The sequence below is a fragment of the Gossypium arboreum genome, chromosome 8 (assembly GCF_025698485.1).
Source record: "Gossypium arboreum isolate Shixiya-1 chromosome 8, ASM2569848v2, whole genome shotgun sequence".
In the NCBI taxonomy this organism is placed as follows: domain Eukaryota; kingdom Viridiplantae; phylum Streptophyta; class Magnoliopsida; order Malvales; family Malvaceae; genus Gossypium; species Gossypium arboreum.
The window spans coordinates 13232033-13251052 of NC_069077.1; the positions used below are offsets into that span (position 1 = coordinate 13232033).

Below are 19020 nucleotides of genomic sequence, written 5' to 3' on the forward strand. Positions count from 1 at the left end.
ATTAACCTAATTATCTTCCATTTACTCAGTATTTTCTATCAAAATAACGTATCCCTCTACGGTGGGCAAGAAAGGGACATACATGTACAAAATGAAATAGTGTTAGAAAAATCTTAAACCTATGCAACATCCTGCGAGTCAGTCAAAAGCTAACTTACTTCTCAGTAGCCAGCTCTGCTCTCTCAACAGTAGCCAGAAGGACAAAGCTTGAATGGGTCTGAAAACCAGTGATAGTTTTGGGTTAGCCAGCCTGGCTTACAACATTAACAACCTCCCCCACCCTAACAAGGATTGAAATAGGTTCTAGATTTTTGTCTAAAGTCATTAACATCCTTGGTTGTACAAGAAAACAACATTATATGAGACCAAGAAAACCTGATGCATTAACAAACACATACCAACACTGGAAAGCAAGTAGCGTACTGGTATACTGAAACAAAATGGTAGTAAAGAACAAAATGGTATTTCCCCAGAATAATATATTTCATATCAAGACATGCGTGCAGTATTGTAACCAAACCAGCAACTGCAATCTTGGTGATAACAAAAGACAACAAACTTTTCACAAGGTCCAACTAAAATGAAGCACACAGTAGCATTTTACGGAAAAAAAAGCCCCTCCCCAAAGTCAACAGTGTATACAATTTTGTGAATATTTGTTTATGTGGAAGAACTACTTACGATGAACACAAAAGGCGATCAGAATGATAGGGATTAAGTGTCAATAGACCCTTTCCTATATGTACTAAACCTTGAGTAATTCGCACCTACAAAAGCAATTCAAACTTAGTTTCTATAGCAAATGCACATAGATCGTGCAAAAAACTACAAAGATAAATACAAAAAAAATACACAAAATAAAAGGCTAGGAACTTTGTAGTAAAAACTTAAAAGATTGCGAAGCATGTCAACTATGCGAGCATTATTAGTTCCAGCACCTATCAAACCCAATGAGATAACAACAGCCTGGAGCACCAATATAAACATTTAAGTGGAAGCTGATCAAAAACAAAAAAAAAATATAAAGTTCAACCATATTACTATTGCAACTTTTAAATCTGTATTATGACTAAGCTTGCTTAAAGTGTATATCACATTGACCTGTAGAATACTTGTGTAATAGATAAAATGGTGAGAAAGAGGCGTATCATAACAACAGCAAAAATAAAAGATCAATAATTTCTCTGCAGCTTTCCCAACATTTTGAACTTAAATCTAGGATTTTAGAGTAAGGTACAACAAATAGTGAAATAAGTAGTTCAACAAGAAGTAACCAAATTACCTTTGGGTTTGATATACATAGAAGATCAAGAGCCAAAGGAACTACCCGCCGGATTTTCTACTCACCATACTGCAAAAAATGCTTCAGTGAACGAATTGACATCTCAAGACCTACCTCTTCAACCATTGCTACTATGGCAATTCCAAGCACAGCAGAACCCTGAGAGGTTTCAGTGTTTTCGAGATGTGAACAATGACCAAGAAGCTTCTGGACCTGTATATAATATAGTTTTGCCAAAATTATCACTATAGCAAAACAGGTTTTTCGCGGTGTTTTTAGCGGCGTTTGAATGAAAAACGCCGCTAAAGAACAAGCATTAGCGGCGCTTTTTAAAAAACGCCGCTAATGCTCGATCTTTAGCGGATTTTTTTTAAGAAACGCTGTTATAGGTACACCTTTAGCGGCGCTTTTTAAAAAACGCCGCTAATGCTCGATTTTAGCGGCGTTTTTTGAAAAACGCCACAAAAGAATTTTGCAAAAGGCCATTGTTTTGTATTGAGCTTTTAGTGGCTTTAGCGACGCTTTTTAAAAAATGCCACAAAAATGAAAAAAATTAAAATACTATTATTTAAAATAATCTTAAAAATTTTTGGTATATGACTACTTGTTTTTTTAATTTATATGTTAAATATTTTCTTATATAATTCTAAAAGAGATAGTATTAATTTTAAAATATTGAATTAATTGTCATTATAGTTTAGGGTTTACGATATATGGTTAAAGGTTTAATGTTTATGAGTTACTATTTTAGGGTTTATGGATTATGGGTTTAGGGATTATAGTTTAATGGTGGTTTAAGGGTTGGGGTTTAAGGTTTAAGTGTTAGGGGTTAGGGGTTAAGGGTTAGGGGTTCAGGGTTTAGGGTTTAGGGTTCATGTTTTAGGATTTATGGTTTAGGATTTAAGGATTAAGAGTTTAGGGTTTAGATTAATTAGTGTTTTTTAATTTATATGATAAATATTTTCTTATATAATTATAAAAGAGATAGTATTAATTTTAAAATATTGAATTAATTATCATTATAGTTTAGAGTTTATGGTTTAGGGTATATGGTTTAGGGTTTAAAGTGTATGTGTTACTATTTTAAGGTTTATAGATTATGAGTTTAGGGATTATGATTTAAGGGTTGGGGTTTAAGGCTTAGGGGTTATGGGTTAAGTTTTAGGTTTTTAGGGTTTATAGATTATGTTTATGATTTAGGGATTATGGTTTAGGGGTTAGGGGTTTAAGGCTTAGATTAATTAATGTTTTGTAATTTATATATTAAATAATTTATTATATAATTGTAAAAGAGATAATATTAATTTTAATATATTAAAATTATGATTATAATTTAAATTATGTAAGAGATAATTTCTCCCTTTTCCCTAATCCGAATCCTTAAAATAATCACCCCTTTTTCCCTAATTCGAAATCCAAAATCCCCGATAAATGTTTCTTTTTCTAACAATGGTTTAGTGTGCAATTGTATACATGAACTTTAATTTGATCCACTTCTTGTAAATTATTAGCACAATTATTGATATAACATCATTTTATATTTATATATTGCATACATAAATATTTATATTTATCCAATATAAAAATATATTGATGTATTTATTTTTAAAATGTGTATGATTAAATCAAAACTAAAGTTTCAACTATACATTTAAACCACAATTAGAATTTCATGTCTACAATTACACATTAAACGAAATTCATATATAATTACGAGATGTATCTCTATCAAAATTTAGGTATACATATAATTAAATGTCATTTATATAAAAATCTAAATAACTAATGCGGACTATACTAATTAAAAGAATAATGCTTGTATTGCTTGTGCATTTTGTATTTTTTAATTCATCGATTTCATTTTATTTCATTAAAATTATAAAATTATAATTTAAAATTATAAAATCTTCAAAAAATTTAAAATTTAAAATTAAAAATAAAAATAAAAAACTTAAAACTTAAAATTTAATATTTAATATTTTTGTCCATATTTTAGTTAAAAATTCAATATTCAAAATAAAAAATCCTAAAAATGATAACCTCAAGACAAAAATTTTGAAAGAAAAATAGAAAAAAATATGTTAAAAATATTTTTTTAAATTAAACAATAGTGGCATTTTGTGGCAAAACACCACAAAAAATTGAGCTATAATGGTGGTTTTAGTAGAAACGCCGCAAACAGAAGAAATCAAAATCCCCAATTTTTTGTTACCCACTCGTTACTCCCTATTTTTCTCATCTTCGTCGCACGCCCTAAATCCAAATAAGGCAGTTATGTCTCTGTGTTTTCGCTTATTATTTAAGAGGACTCTTATTCTCTCCTCAACCTTTTATCAAAGGACAGTAATCTAAACGAAAATTGAAGCCGAAAGCTCGTTGAAATCCCTTACCAACTACTAAGGTTATTTTCTTCCTTTTTGCTATCTTCGATTCGTTGAATAATAGCTTTTTAATGAACCAAATTCCATTGAAAACTGTCAATCTCGAGTTTGATTGTCAAAGTCAGGTTCCTTTATGGACGCACCTGTTACTTATATTATGGAATCAAAGATTGGGTTGCTAGATTTTGATCCGAATTCGATATAGGTTTGGAAAGATTAAGCAATTTGCTAGATTTTTCTTTCTTTTTTGTCTCTGGGATTTGAGAGTTGTAAAGGTTAAGAAGGTCTTGAGTGATGGCATTACAAGAGAAGTTAGGTAGATTTAAACAGCAGTAGGAGAAGTGTCAGTCGATGCTCTCCAACATTGCAGTAAAATCAGCATCTTCTAGGTCCACTCCAAAACACCTTTTGCACTGCGACCGCCTCCCCTTTTCCCTGTTATGCCTTGCACGGTTCTCTTGTTGCATTTTCATGAAGTAGGCTTTATTGAAGATACATTGCCCATGCCTTATTGTGTATAAGCTATTTTTCATCAAGTGGAAAGTTCTTAATGACCATTGTATTATCTTTTCAGCAGGAAAAACAAAAAGCGAGAGTAAGAGAAAAAATTGACAAATGTGTTAAAGAAAAATTGGTTGATTTATGTGATTTGTTGAATATTCCATTTATGAGGACCAGTGTAAGAAAGGTACGTAAGAAATGTATAAAATGTACCATTTTTATGCAATAATATTTCTTGCTTCTTTGGGTATAAGTCATTTCTATTTTGAAGGAGGAAGTCACTGCCAAATTATTGGAATTTTTGGAATCCCCTCATGCTACTACAGACGTTCTTCTTGCTGACAAGGAATAGATGCAAATGTTATTTGTATTGTTAATATAGATATTACCTCATTGTTATTTTTTGGTCCAGTCATGTGAAATTTTTTTAATGTTATTTGTTATTTGGTGTGGTTTTTCTCCCTGTATTGGTCCTTCTATAGTCCTTTTTAGTTGGTTTAGAAATATATTTGGTTTGATTACAGATTTAAGTGATATTACCAATGAATATTTCTGGATTCAGAATAAATTATGTTTCACTTGCCTAGTAATGAATTACCAATGAATATTCGTGGTAGACATTGAGTATGCAATTAGTTATATTATTACTTTAATGCAGGCTACAGAACAGGATTATGAGAAGGAAAAACTTCACGAAAGGATCGCCTGCGTAGTTTGACTTTGCTACTTGTTTTTAGCTTTGCTGTAATTTATCATCTTTTTTTTTAAATTCTTGTATTTGCTCTAGTTTTGCTGCGTGATTGTTTGTCTATTTTGTGTTTTTTTGTTGTTAGTTTTGTGTTATGATTTGTTCATCAGACCCTGTTATTGGATTTATAATTAGCGCTTATTGGATTTACTGGTATTTTTAGTCAAATCTATAGTTATCTTTAGGGTCTCTCTTCTAGATTTAAACCCTTCTGCCTTGTTCATTTAAAACCAGTCCTTTGTTGGGCAGTTTTTTGCCGTCAAATGAGGGATTCTTTACTCAATTTACCAACATTTTCACATGTATATGCCTGCGTGAATCCGAATTAAACTTTGACTGTACTTAAGAAACCATCAATAAGTGAAATCCCAATGGATTGATTCCGTGCTTGATTACCACTGTCAATGTTTTTAGGATAGTTTAGTTTTGATATATATGAAACAGAAAATGACAAAATAAAATAACAAATAATTCTCATTTTGAAAAAGAAATATTTAAATATATAATCATTTCTGCTTGTTAGTATTTATTTTTGATCAAATTTACTATCTATTGTGTTATAAAACTCATGTAAGTATGACTGCCTGATCAGTATCCCTATTTAATGTTAGTTAGAAATACCAAGGTATGCGAATTTTAAATTCATCTTTTTAACTTGAAAATTAACTAATTCAGTAATTTGCATGCGTGTTCATTTGTTATGATTAGTTGTAGAACAATGGTTTTGCTCTATTGTATTGAGATTAAACAGTTTGTGTAATATATGAGTTGAAGAATAATGGTTTTGCTCAGTTGTACTTCTATTAGTTCATGATCTCATATTAATATGTTTTTGTTATTTTTGTTTTCTTTCTCCGAAGGTCAAAGCTATTGCTAAAATTTGGATCTTTGAGAATCCGGATTCACATCGCTGCTTGGTATTTAACATTTACTATTTTGCATTACCATATTGTGCACTTCTATTCATATCTTTTGGTTTTGGTGTCTTGATCATCAATGAGGATGGGTTAATCTTTTTTTTTGGTACAAAGGAGGTCGCATCTAAGGGAAGGGGTTGCAAATATTAATATTCAAACCCCAAAAGGCACATTTTATTTAATTTTGTTTTAGCAGGTTATTGAGTTTCCCCATCAAGGATAGTGAATATTGTGGATTTTATCAATTTATAAACTGGATTAATTAATGATGGAGCATGAAAATACATGACTTCAAACATGAATCAGAGCTTCAGATCAAATCTCTTAGAAATTTCGCCTAATTAACTTTAGAATTAAATAAATTAATGTAGTTAAACTTGCTATTTCCTGAAGCAGTAACACATTGAATGACTGGAATTTCTTATTTTATTGTCATCTTTGAATATTGTTCACTTTTTCTTCTCTTATTACTGTTACTTGTTCATTTTGAAATAAATTTTGCACATAAAATTCACTATCAGAAAAATGTTCTGGGTAGTGTTTTTTTTTTTTGTTAGGGTTGGGAACTTGGGGTGTTCTTTTAATTGTGTCTGAGCATCTAAAATAGCATGATTAATCTATTTTGTCTTCCTATCTTTGTCTCCTAAAAGTAAGCCTACAACTATATCATAATATATTGTAATCCTGTTAAAGCAATTTTCTATGTCTAACCTACTTTAATAATATTGGTAACAACATGATAATATAATGTCTAGATTTGGTTAATATTTTAATACTTCTTTCTTAGTTGATATTATTGTATAGGGGTTTGCAGAAAGTCGAAGTTTTGGATGTTCAGGTCAAGTAGAAGGTATTGTTGCTCTCACAGCTCATCGAACTGGGCTGCATCCTGGTACTCGATATTTGGCTAGGGGCATTAATTCCTGTTTTAGCACAGGTAAGATGAAGTTACTATTTTTATCCCACGACTATGTAGACATGGTTACTAATACCTTCTCCTATCAAAGCTACTATTTTCTTTTCTTTATTCTTTTTTTTAAAAAAAATAACTTTTTTGTTTTTCTATTTAACGCTTTATGTTGAATTGACTTATATTTCTGCTGGGAGGTGATTGACAATAGTTTAAAGTGCGTGGTTATACTGTTTTTTTGAGGTACAATGATGCGTTGCACTAAAGTAACATGCTTATTTTAATTGTGTTTGGGGTACATGAGAGAACTTTAAAGTTAAACATTTCCATTCTATTTCTTAACTATTTCTTATGTTTGGAGTACATGAGAGAATTTTAAAGTTAGACATTTCCATGCTATTTGTGTTTAATTGCTAAGAGCTGTTGTAATTTAGGTGGTGGCAGCCGATGCAAATCTTGTCTTAACCACTAGGGGCATTGAGAAGACTACAAGGGCTTTAGTATCTGAGCTTAAGGCTATTTCAAAAGAGGTAATCTTAATGCTCACTTGCTTTCATGTTTTCTTTATTTTACTATTTGAAGGAATATAATTAGTGTCTTTGTGGGGTTTAGGTTGAAGACAGTGAACTTGTTGATGTTCTTCTTTGTTAGTCCCGGGAACAACAATGAAATAGGAAATATGATAGTGAGTCCATGAGTAAAGTTGGTCGAAAGGGTGTAATTACCTTTAAGGCGGAAACCGAAATAAGGTATCAAATCTCCATCGTAGCAACGATGAACACATTTAGAGTAGAATGCTTATTTTCATTGTTGATTAATTATTGAAAAATCCTTAAGATCCCGGTGATATATAAGATTTGCATTTTGCGATTCGGTGTAACAAAATTTGAACATCATTTTTCAGTGAAACAAAAAAAGTTGTATTTACTATTTGCTATTTTTTACTGGTAGAAAATTTATTAACTGAATTTTATTTAAACTGTTGTAATAAATTGAATTTAAACACATTATTTATAAGAAACTAATTTCATACGAAGCGCTATAGTTGATATTACTATAGGAACAAAAAAGTAAACGATGAAGAAAAATCACCAGAACTACAAATTATAAGGAACATCAAATATGAAACATGTAAGAACGATAAATGCAAAGAAGTGGGATAGTGGTGACTTTTAGTGGCGTTTTTAGGAAAGCGTCGCTAAAAACATGACCTTTAGCGGCGTTTGTGGGGAAAGCGCCACTAAAGTCATGACCTTTAGCGGCTTTTTTGGGGAAGCATCGCTAAAAGTCAAGACCTTTAGCGGCATTTTTGGGGCCTTTAGCGGCGTTTTTTAGGAAAGCGTCGCTAAAGGTCATGACCTTTAGCCGCCACAAAATGTTTGCGGCGTTGTCTTTAGCGGCGTTTTTTGTGGCGCTTGTAAAAGCGCCGCAAATAGTTTTAGTGGCGTTTATAAGCACCACTATAGGCCTAAAAAACGCCGCAAAAACATGTTTTGTTGTAGTGTATGCACCAATTTTAGTATTGAACAACATTTTAATGGATTTCAGAGAATACCATCAGAACATTCCTAGATCCGGCATGGGCACAAGGAAGCAGTATGATATCAACGTAATCTCTCATCTTTTGATTTTGAGACCTCCAAAGTGGCCTCCACACCTTCCTGTTAAGTAAGCATTTCTGAACAGCTAGGGTATATCATTCCAAATTAGCATATCACAGTAATCATTTAAGAGAAACAAATATATATCAAGAAGCCCCGAACAAGTTAATCATCTACTTCCCAAGGTATATGAGACCAAGAAAAAGGACTAGAAACCGAATTAGGGGCTGCCCTAGTTCTGATACACTTCTGCCCGTTAAAGCATCTGCAATTTCCTGTGCAACCTCCCCATTGCTAGAACCCACATAAACCAAACCCAATGAAATTACAGTAAAGACAATCAGATCGTGGAAAACATTTTCATGTTTAAGTATGGCAGTCAGGCTGTTAAGTATCTATCAATAACATTGGTAAGCTTTCTTTAGAATTACTTATATACATTCCACAATCTCATTTAGAAAACAAAAGATGGATAGAATTGCTAAATGATGTACATCCAATAAAAAATAGTAGGAGAGAGAGAGAAACCTGCTCATCTTGAGCACTTGCGTATACAATCCCTTAACCTATATCTGTACTAATTCGGATTGAAGAATCTTCTTAATTTATATATTCATTTAGAAGTGCCAAAGCTTGAAAACAAAATAGGACACATATAGCAGAAATTATACTTTCTGCACAAACCAAGAGATGAAGATTTGAAAGAAACTCACAAGATCATAATCATTAGTAACACTATAGTTGACGAGCCCAGCTCCTAATAATGCTCCATCAATCACGTAGTTATCATCGCTATGTAAATACTTGTCAATTTGAGCAAACCTAAAGTCGACATTCCATAATAGAATCATGCCCTGCTATTTGGAAATCTTAATATTTTAACTGAATTCCTAACATGAAACTAAGTAACAGTTTATACATGCCTATATGGATGCAAATTTTGTATTTCAATAAACATACCAAACTTGCTACAACATTCATCTTCATGTGTTCTTTGTTTTTGAAAAGCTAATTTCTAGATGAACCTTACTTGAAAAGTCAGCCAGGTCTGTCATTAATCTATCCTGCAGGGGAAACATATTAACTGATAGAAAACAACTAAGCTCCTATGCGTTCATACTTTTAAGTTTTGCAAACCATACTTTGCTAAAACCTGCATTAACAAAAGTATTGACAAATGTAGCAGCCAAATTTTGTCTAATTGAATCAACATTTGCACCAGCAATAGTGCGACCATCAAGCAAGTGAGTCTAACAAAACCGCATATGCCAGTCATCAATTTGATGAAGCCAAAAAAATGGCCAACATGGACAAATTCAATGTAAATAAATCTTAACCGAGTGTTGAAATTTAGACCTTATAGACGTCTTCTGGACATTTAGGCTCCATAACCTCAATATCACGAGCAAGGGTGAGATAACCTTCACTCAATTTAACATTGTTAATAATAACCTGTGACAGTTCTCTGCCTTCATCATCCTCAACCATATTATCATGAAGTTCAAAATTAATCCCCTGCAAAAAGTAAATAAACTAATACCCCTATTCTCCTACATGACTAACAATTCTAAAGAAATTTGAATTATAAAAAAAAAAACCCAAATTTAAACATGAGAAAATAATCATCCATAATTAAAAGAAACTATGAACCACCTCACATACTCGGCAAAAAATAATTCAAATCTAGTAAGCACAAAGAATCGAGGCAAATCAAACATAGAATTTACTTGTCGAGCAAGAATGTAGCAAAATTGCTTCTTCATCAGTAGATCATCACAAGAAGTGAACACCTCACAGACATACAGTAAGAGCACATTCTAAATTGTTAGGGAGAATTAATAAATTCACAAATGAAACTCATATTGACATCCTGAGAGGAACATAATAGAAACAAACCTCCAGGTTGTCAAGGAAAAGCACAATCTGAAGTGCACTTGAAAATTCATAAAACACAAAATATATTGAGTATGCTATATTCATAAATAAAATGTCAAGATCATCAACATGCAATTGGATGTAAATCATATGTTTCAAGCTCTATAAAAGCAGGAAGGTCCTCAAATAAAAAACTAAAGGGAAAAAAAAGTTGATGGATACCTCCATCAATAGATCAACAGCTTTAAATTCAGCATTGTGTTGTACAGAACATACAAATATGTTAGAAACTAGAAAGCATGGCAAGTACCGGAAAAGAACTTTCTTCTGTGATACATCAATTTCTTGTTGATATGATCAGATAGCTAATCCTTCATATGAATTGTAACGTCCCCCCCTACCCGAGACCGTTGCCGGAGTCAAGCAGGAGACATTACAAAACTTATCTTAGCACTTAAACAGTTTTCGTAGTAAACTATCCATCTGCGTCACAGTCGCTAAAAAAATCATATCTCGAGTTACGAAACTCGAAATACAATTCCGTAAATTTTCCCTGAAACTAGACTCATATATCTACTTACTAATTTTTTTCTAGAATTTTTGGTCAGGCCAATTAGTACAGTTTATTATAAGAAGTCTCCCCTGTTTTAGGGTTCAGCTACTCTGACCCTTGTGCACTTCGAATCAAATTTCTTCCTGTACAGAAATCCAATGACTATTCCATTTGTTTCAATTAAAAATAGACTCAATAATGAATCCATACATATAAAGTTTGAGTCCTAATTCTTAATACACAATTTATGGTGAATTTCTAAAGTCAGAACAGGGAATCCAGAAATTGTTCTAACCCTGTTTCACCAAAACGTAAATATCTCATAAAATACAACTCTTTTACCAATTTTGTTTCTTCCATATAAAAATAGATTCATTAAGCTTCAATTACATATTTTATTCATCATCTAATTAACTTTATACTATTTTTGGTATATTTTCAAAGTTGGACTACTGTTACTGTCCAAATCTGTTTTAGTATAAAATGTTGATAACTAAGTTTATAACATCTTCATTTCTTCTTTCTACAACATTTACCAACAATTCCTCTTATTACTCTTCACTAACATATCAAAACATACCATTCTTAAGGTTTTGGTAACATTTACAAAACATACCAAAATATCATTTAACAACTTAGATACTTTCAATATAACCAAAAGACATCCTAGGTACAATGCCATTTTCCAAAAGATAGAAACTTCACCAATTTCAGTTTGGGGATCGGCATTGTATCTTGAGTCCTTATACTTTCGTACCTAGCTCATGCACGAAACAAACCGTCGCTGAGAATACTCTCATGGTATTTCCATAAACAATAGCTTAATCAACTTTAAAACATGGTAATTCAAACACATTATTGCTATTATTCAATATCAATCAAGACTTTAATAACCTTTACTTTATTTACCCTTATTAACATAACTCGGACACTAACGGATACACGGATCCAACCCACACTCGGGATAAGCACATAGTGCTTCATCGAACAAATCCGAACTTTAACATTATAGTACACAAAGTACTTCATCGAACAAATCCGAACTTTAACGATGAGTCGACACATAGTGTCTCATCGACTCAATGTCGAATATCCCAATACTTCCAATTCCTATGACATGTCAACTATATCCGACTAGCCCGACATCATTAATAGGGTATTCAAAATCACATTCATTTCAATATGGTAAAAATACTTACCTCATTCACATTTTCATACAATATAAATATCAAATATAGCAATAACGATTAAGCTCGGTTTATAGAAATACAAACCACTATTTATCGAATTTAATCGATATCTTCGTTCACTTTCTCTTTTCCTTCTTTGATGACGTATCCGTGCTACGTTTGCTATTAACAATCATACAATTAAAATTCATCAATATACTAATTCATAAAACACATTTTCACTTTCTATCAAACTTTTACAAAATTCCAATTTCGTCCTTTTTCCATTACTAATCTTTTTCTTTAACTTAAGCTTCATATTCTCTTTAATCAACTCATTAACAATTTCTAACTCATAAAATTCATTATAAAACATAAATTTTGAGCTCTATTCAACTTAATCCCTATTTAAACCTAACTTAGAATTCTTTTAATAAATCACTCAATTTTCACTTCTAACTTCAATTCCTATCAATTTAACCCATAAAACCTCAATTTATTCAACTAAATCAATATCTAAAAATTTTCTATTTTTCTTCATTTTAACCTCATACATGTAGAACTTTGAATTAGGCATCCATAAACATAAAAATCATAAGAAAATGAGCTAAAACAACTTACCAATTAAACTTTAGGGCCTTAATCCTCAAATTTCCTTTTCTTTTCTTTCTTTCTTTCCTTCTTTCTTTCTCACGTTTGCTCTCTGTAACTCTTTCTATGTTTCTTTACTCATTATTATTTATTCATTATACTATATTATATTATTATTAACCTATAAAAATATAAATTAACATGTGTAATAGCTATAACATAAAATATCTTATAGCTATTACACATATATACCAACTATTACACATGTTATATCATACATTCACACACATGGCACTTAGGGTCTAATTGTTAGATTAGTCCCTTTTACTTCTTTAATCTATAATTAAACTTTTATTCCTTATGCAATTTAATCCTTTAAACTAAATTCAAGCTACTTCACTTAATTAAACACTAAATAACCATTCAACTATAATTCATAAATATTTCTAATAAATATTCATGAATAAATTTCACGGAAACAGTACTCAAGACTCAATTTCTGATACCGTAACTTTCGGTTCATTACATGAAAAGCAACAATTTGTTCCACAAGCTCCATTAGATCGTCAGCTGAGGCATCTTCACTCTGTATTGGCGAAAAAGCAAGTAAATACAATGTCTCACCATTTAGGAGAAACCTATAGAGATAATTATTTTGAAGTACATCACTCATAAGACTACTAGATGTCTATAGATCGTTAGAGTTCTAACCTATTGCATCAGATACTCTTACGAAATTTCTCTTGCCAAGATCTTGACAACAAATTAATTAACAAGTAAGGCCAAAAAGGTCTCTGCTAGGTTTTCCATCAACATGAGAAGGAAAATATTCACATAGGTTATCCTTTGGATATGGATTCTAATAAATGAAAGTTGGATTAGCAAGAAAGATAAACATAATCTATTATCATGATCTAAACAAGTTCGGCCAGCAATAGCGAACAAAGCACTTGTTATACAAATTTTCCAGTAGCAAAGGAGTAAAATATAATATCTTATCAAACCAAATAAATGCTCATCTCACATATTTATGGCCCCATGAACAAACATTGCCTTCTGAACCCAACAATCTGTACTTTAAACTCTCCTGTTTGGTTTTCAAATAAAAGAAATGATAGATAATTTGGAGCAAAAGCGAAAGGGGATTGAGAAGATAAAGCAAAACTTATGTAAGTATGATAAAAAACTGAGGGCTACCCGCTTGACCTCTGCAGACATGGTCAATGCCAACATAGACAATATATTAGCTAGGTATTTCTGAAAATAAATGAAAGTAATTTAATAATGTAGGACGTATGAAGAAAAAAGATATAACTAGAGAAGAAAAATTTTAAAATATAAGGAAGTTCTTGATTTGTAGAATATAGTTAGTTGTAAGATAAATTTATTAACCTAATTAACAAACAAACAAAACTACTAAAACCAATAATTCAATGCCCTAAATTTCATATATAAAGCAATAATTTCATATATATGACCAACAAAGTCCCAATATTAAATAATGACTCCATCATAATCATCCTTCCCTGTATTGCTTAGCCAAATTACATTTACAAAAGATATGATGAAAGATCATTACAGCAAAACAAGTAATACCTTCAAATCTAAATCAAGCATAGTCTCATAAAATGCCGTTAAGGTTCCTTAATGGGGTCGGAGAAACTTCAATAGCTTTGGAACATAAGTTATGGAGCTGATTGAGGTGCGAACTTCTTGCCTAAAAAGGATATAAAACCAAACTGTAAAAATGATGTTGTATTTCAGCATTGGAATTACTCACACAAACAGTAAAACGCATCAGCCTAATCAAATGTTAATAAAGCATACAAGCATTCAATGAAAACTGTGAACAGTAAAATAAACTCTTATTTCCTCTACATTTTTTAACTTCAAATTCGCATATAACGGATTACCTCATACTTTCAAGAGCTATTTTCTGGACTTCAAGATCAACATTATAAATTCTCTCTACATATAACTTCAATTGTTGCTTCAGAGCCAAGTCTTCTTCCGATTGTAAGAAAACCAAAACCACCTAAGTTATAAAACAAAATAAAAACAAATGGATAAAGATAACTAAAACATAAACTTGAAACGGGGACTCACAAGATCCTCCTCCTTGTTAACATCTTTCTTCTTGGTATCCTTGCGTAGAGGCTTGGTTTGGATAGTTTCGGTGCCATTTTCCAAATAAGCCATGACAACTAGGGCACAGGGTTTCTATCTTTCCAGTTGGGAGTGAGAATGGGAATGAGAGTGGGAGTGTTGTGACTTCCTCCACCTCCAAACACTTAATTAAAATAGTTTTTTTTTGTGATTCGTCTAGAATAAATGCTTCAACCAAGTAGTTTTCTCTACTATCCTTAAGCTCACGTCTGCCGAGTATGGGCTCGCTTCGATTAGTTTTTCAAAAAAATTACCAGTGGGATAATTTCACAATTTCTCTTTAGATTTTTTCTGAAATAATTTGTTTAAAGAATTTTATCTCTAGAACTTTCTCTTGAATTTAATTATTTATAAATAATGACCCAAGACTCTTTATATAGGGTGAGTTTAGAAAGTTCAACTATAATTAAACTTAATTACTTTAATATTAAATTTAATCTAATATTTATATTTATATAGGGGGAGTTTAGAGAGCTCAACTGTGATTAAACTTAATTATTTTAATATTAAATTTAATCTAATATTTATCTTTATATAGGGAGAGTTTACAGAGGTCAACGACTCAAAATGCTTTTGAAAAGCTATGGTTGGGAAAAGTAATATAATAATAATTCCTATTAGTTTGATAATACCATCAAATCTATGCATCTATGCATTTTTAATATTACAAAAATAATACAACATATTGTATCCAAGTTAAAGTGAACTCATTAAGTTGCAACCAATGACATCCCTTGTAGCTTTCATTTCAAAACCATATGAATTGTCAAATTCACTTTCATAGTCACTTTTTCCATCATGCATATCTTCTAGCTAAATAATGTTTTCATTTATTCTATCATTAGTTTCAACTTCCATAACTCCACATCATCTAGACCTTTATGTTTTCAAATAAAATTGTGTATTGCCATTGTAACAACAACAATCAACTTTTGTTTTTCAAAACTATAACTTGGCATATCCCTAAAAATGGTCTGTTTTTTTAAGTACACTAAAGGTTCTTCAATCAGTAATGGTGAATGGGCATGATTGAATACTTCTTCTTTACCATATGTAACTCTACGAAAATCAAGTAAATGATATTGCTCTCCTTTAGATGGTCTAAGGAACCCTTGGGGATATCCAAAATCAACAATATAATATTTTCTTCCATGTCATAAGATGATAATCATTCAATTAAAGAACTTATAATTTTTTTATATATATAAATAAATTGATGAAATAATTACTATCCAGTGGGTGTGGAAATTTGAGTCTTTGATCTCGAATTGCTTCAAGGAGTCATAAATAAGAACAAAAAAATAAATTGAAATTGCATGCATGTATTCTAGAAATTGGATATTGGATATTTTAGTATGAACTTAAAAATTTTAGTGTAAGCTTGGAGGTTGGATATTTTGATATGAGCTTGGAGCTCACCCTAGAATTTTCCCATGTAAGATATTCTAAATGGCTTCTCAATTTCTAACAAAAAAAAAAAAAAAAAAACTTATCCCTCACACCAAAAAATTTAAGATTTACCAAAATTTCTACACTCATATCAAAATATTTCACTTTTAGAAATTTTGGTATGCTAATGGAGCTCATCGTGGTCTTTTCTATTCAACTAACATTCCACAATTTATCAGTCTTAAACAAAAGAAAGCAAGCATACATTTCTTTAGAAACAAAACACACTAAAATCTGCAACAATACCACAAGAATAACAAATGTATAATTAAAAAATAGATGATAGATTATATCTTACTTTAATATTATTAAAAACCAAAAAAGAAACCAGAAATAATTCATTAAGAAACTGGGCATACTTTCAACAACTTGCTCTACAATTTTTTATTAAAACAGAGGTCTGAAAAATGAATTAACAACAATTGATATTTTACAAATACACCCCAAAACTATTATTGAATAAAGGCTTACATTACTTCACTTTGTACTTGAGTCGATAAGAGTAAATTAATAAGGGTAAAATTGTATTTTTGTCATACTTAAACAGCCAAAGCCAACAACCACTCCACTTGATATTAGCTTATCCATTTGGGTCAATAGGCACTTCTTAACAGTAGGAGGGTGTAAACTCAATTCGATTCGAAAAATAAAAAAACAGTTCGAATTTCGAGTTATTCAAATTATTCGAGTCAACTCGAATAAGTAATTCGAGTTTTGAGTTCTATTCAAGTTAGATTTTACAATTCAAATAATTTGAATAATTCGTATAACATGCTAGCCCTTTTGGTCACTGTCAAGTTTAAAAATGAACAAATTAGTCTCTCTCAACAAAAATTTAAAAAAAATCAAAATAACTTTCAAAATAATTTTCAAAATTCAAAATACTTTTTAAATTTTAAAATATTTATAAAAATTCTAAAAATTCTAAAAATATATAAAGAAAGTTAAAAAATTAAAAATTATAGAACAATAATTTTGGGATATAAATAAGTTAATTAATAATTTAAGTTTATCATACTAAAGTATTTTTTATTATTTTGCTTTGAAAAAGTTTTCAAATATATATGATTTCAAATTTATGTGCTCTAACATGAAATTAGTTATCTTGTAACAAGATTTAAATTTGACATGTTTAATTTTTTAATTTAACTCGAATAATTTCACTCAATTCGACTCGACTTGAATTTCATTTTACTTGACTCGATTCAAAAAAATTCAAATTGAATTAGAATAATAAAATAGAACTCGTCAACTTAATTAACTCGAAATTTTTAATAATTTCTAAATTATAATAACTTTGAATAAAAATATTAAAATTGCATAATTGATTTTTATATTTGCTTTATATTTTCTAAATAAAAATAAGTATTGGATCATTTAGTTTAATCATTTTTCCACCAAAAAATACTATTAATATAGTAGAATAAAATCTGATTCACTTATTTAAAAATTAGCTTTAATATTATTTTGCTTTTTAAAAAATGATGTTAAACTGCCGTTTGATACGTTAACCCTTTTAAGTGATGTAATTTACTTAAAATGTAAGTTATAATAATAAGGACAATTAAATTTAATTATAGTATATACACTTCAATCACATTAGTAGATTTGTTCATGAGTTGGGCTACACGAAAAATGGGTTTGGGGAAAAATAAGACCCTCTAAAATACTGGACGGGCCTCAGGTAATACATTTTTTGCCAAGGCTCGGCTCGACTCGAATTGACAAAAGGACAAAAAAATTTACAATTTTTTTTTAATGTTATTTTTTTATTGTTTTCTCTATTTTGCTACAATTTCATTGTTATGTTACTATTATTTTGTTATTATTGTTTGAATATTGTATAACACTTGTTTTATTGTTAATTTTTTGTTATGTTAGAGGCATTTGCTTGTTAAATTGCATCTATCTTAATATTATTTAAGTGGAGATATTTTTAAAATTTATTTTCAATTTGTTGGGAAATACTTATTTTAATATTTTTATTATTTTTTATGTATCATATATATTTAAAATTATATAAAAATAATTAATATAGGCGGGCCTGGCCGAGCCCAAGTTTTAGTATTTTATTCGAGCCGAAATTGGGTAAAATTTTACGCTCCTTTTTTGGGCAGAGCCTAGGCCTAGCAAAAGAGCCTAAATTTTTTGTTGTGTCCGACCCGACCCATGAGTACCTCTATACATTATTTGCTAGCTTTATTTCAATAAACAAAATAATTAAAATTAAGTAAAAAAATCATTAATACATTGAAATTTCAAAAGATTTTTATAAAATTATATTGTGGATTTGAAAAAAAATTCTTATTTGTTTGTTTTTTTTTAATTTACCTTAATTATTGGTTCTAGTTTTATGAGTATTAAAAAGAAAAAGTGATTGTGTTAATTATTATTTGTTATACAAATTAATGACATTTCTAGAGTTTAAATTAAAAGGAAAAATAAACTTGAATTAAATCATGAAATTGTGTAATAATTAAGTTTTAAGTGATATATAAAAGATAATTTCTCAACAATTTCACTATAACAGTTTTTATATTTAAATAACATTAAAATATGTGCAATTTAATAAGTAAATGCTTCTAAAATAGTTACAATAAATTAAGAGTTATACAATATTCAAATAATAACAACAAAATAATAGCAATATAACAGTGAAATGATAGCAAAACAACAACGATTTTTTTTTTACAAATTCGGGTCAGACCAGGCCTATAAACGGGCTTTATTTTTTTGCTCAAATCTTCTTACTTTTCGAATAGACCTTTGGGCCAGATGACCCGACCCATGATCAAGTTTAATAACAAATAGATATACATTAGGTAAATGTAATTAGTATTCTCTATTATAAAGATTAAAAATAATGGAGAAATATTT

At 30.1% G+C, this 19020-nt stretch overlaps 1 pseudogene; it reads right to left on the reverse strand.

Moving 5' to 3' along the window:
* Window positions 1-21: 21 nt before the first annotated feature.
* Window positions 22-14727, reverse strand: LOC108468769 (26S proteasome non-ATPase regulatory subunit 2 homolog A-like; annotated as a pseudogene).
* Window positions 14728-19020: the final 4293 nt, after the last annotated feature.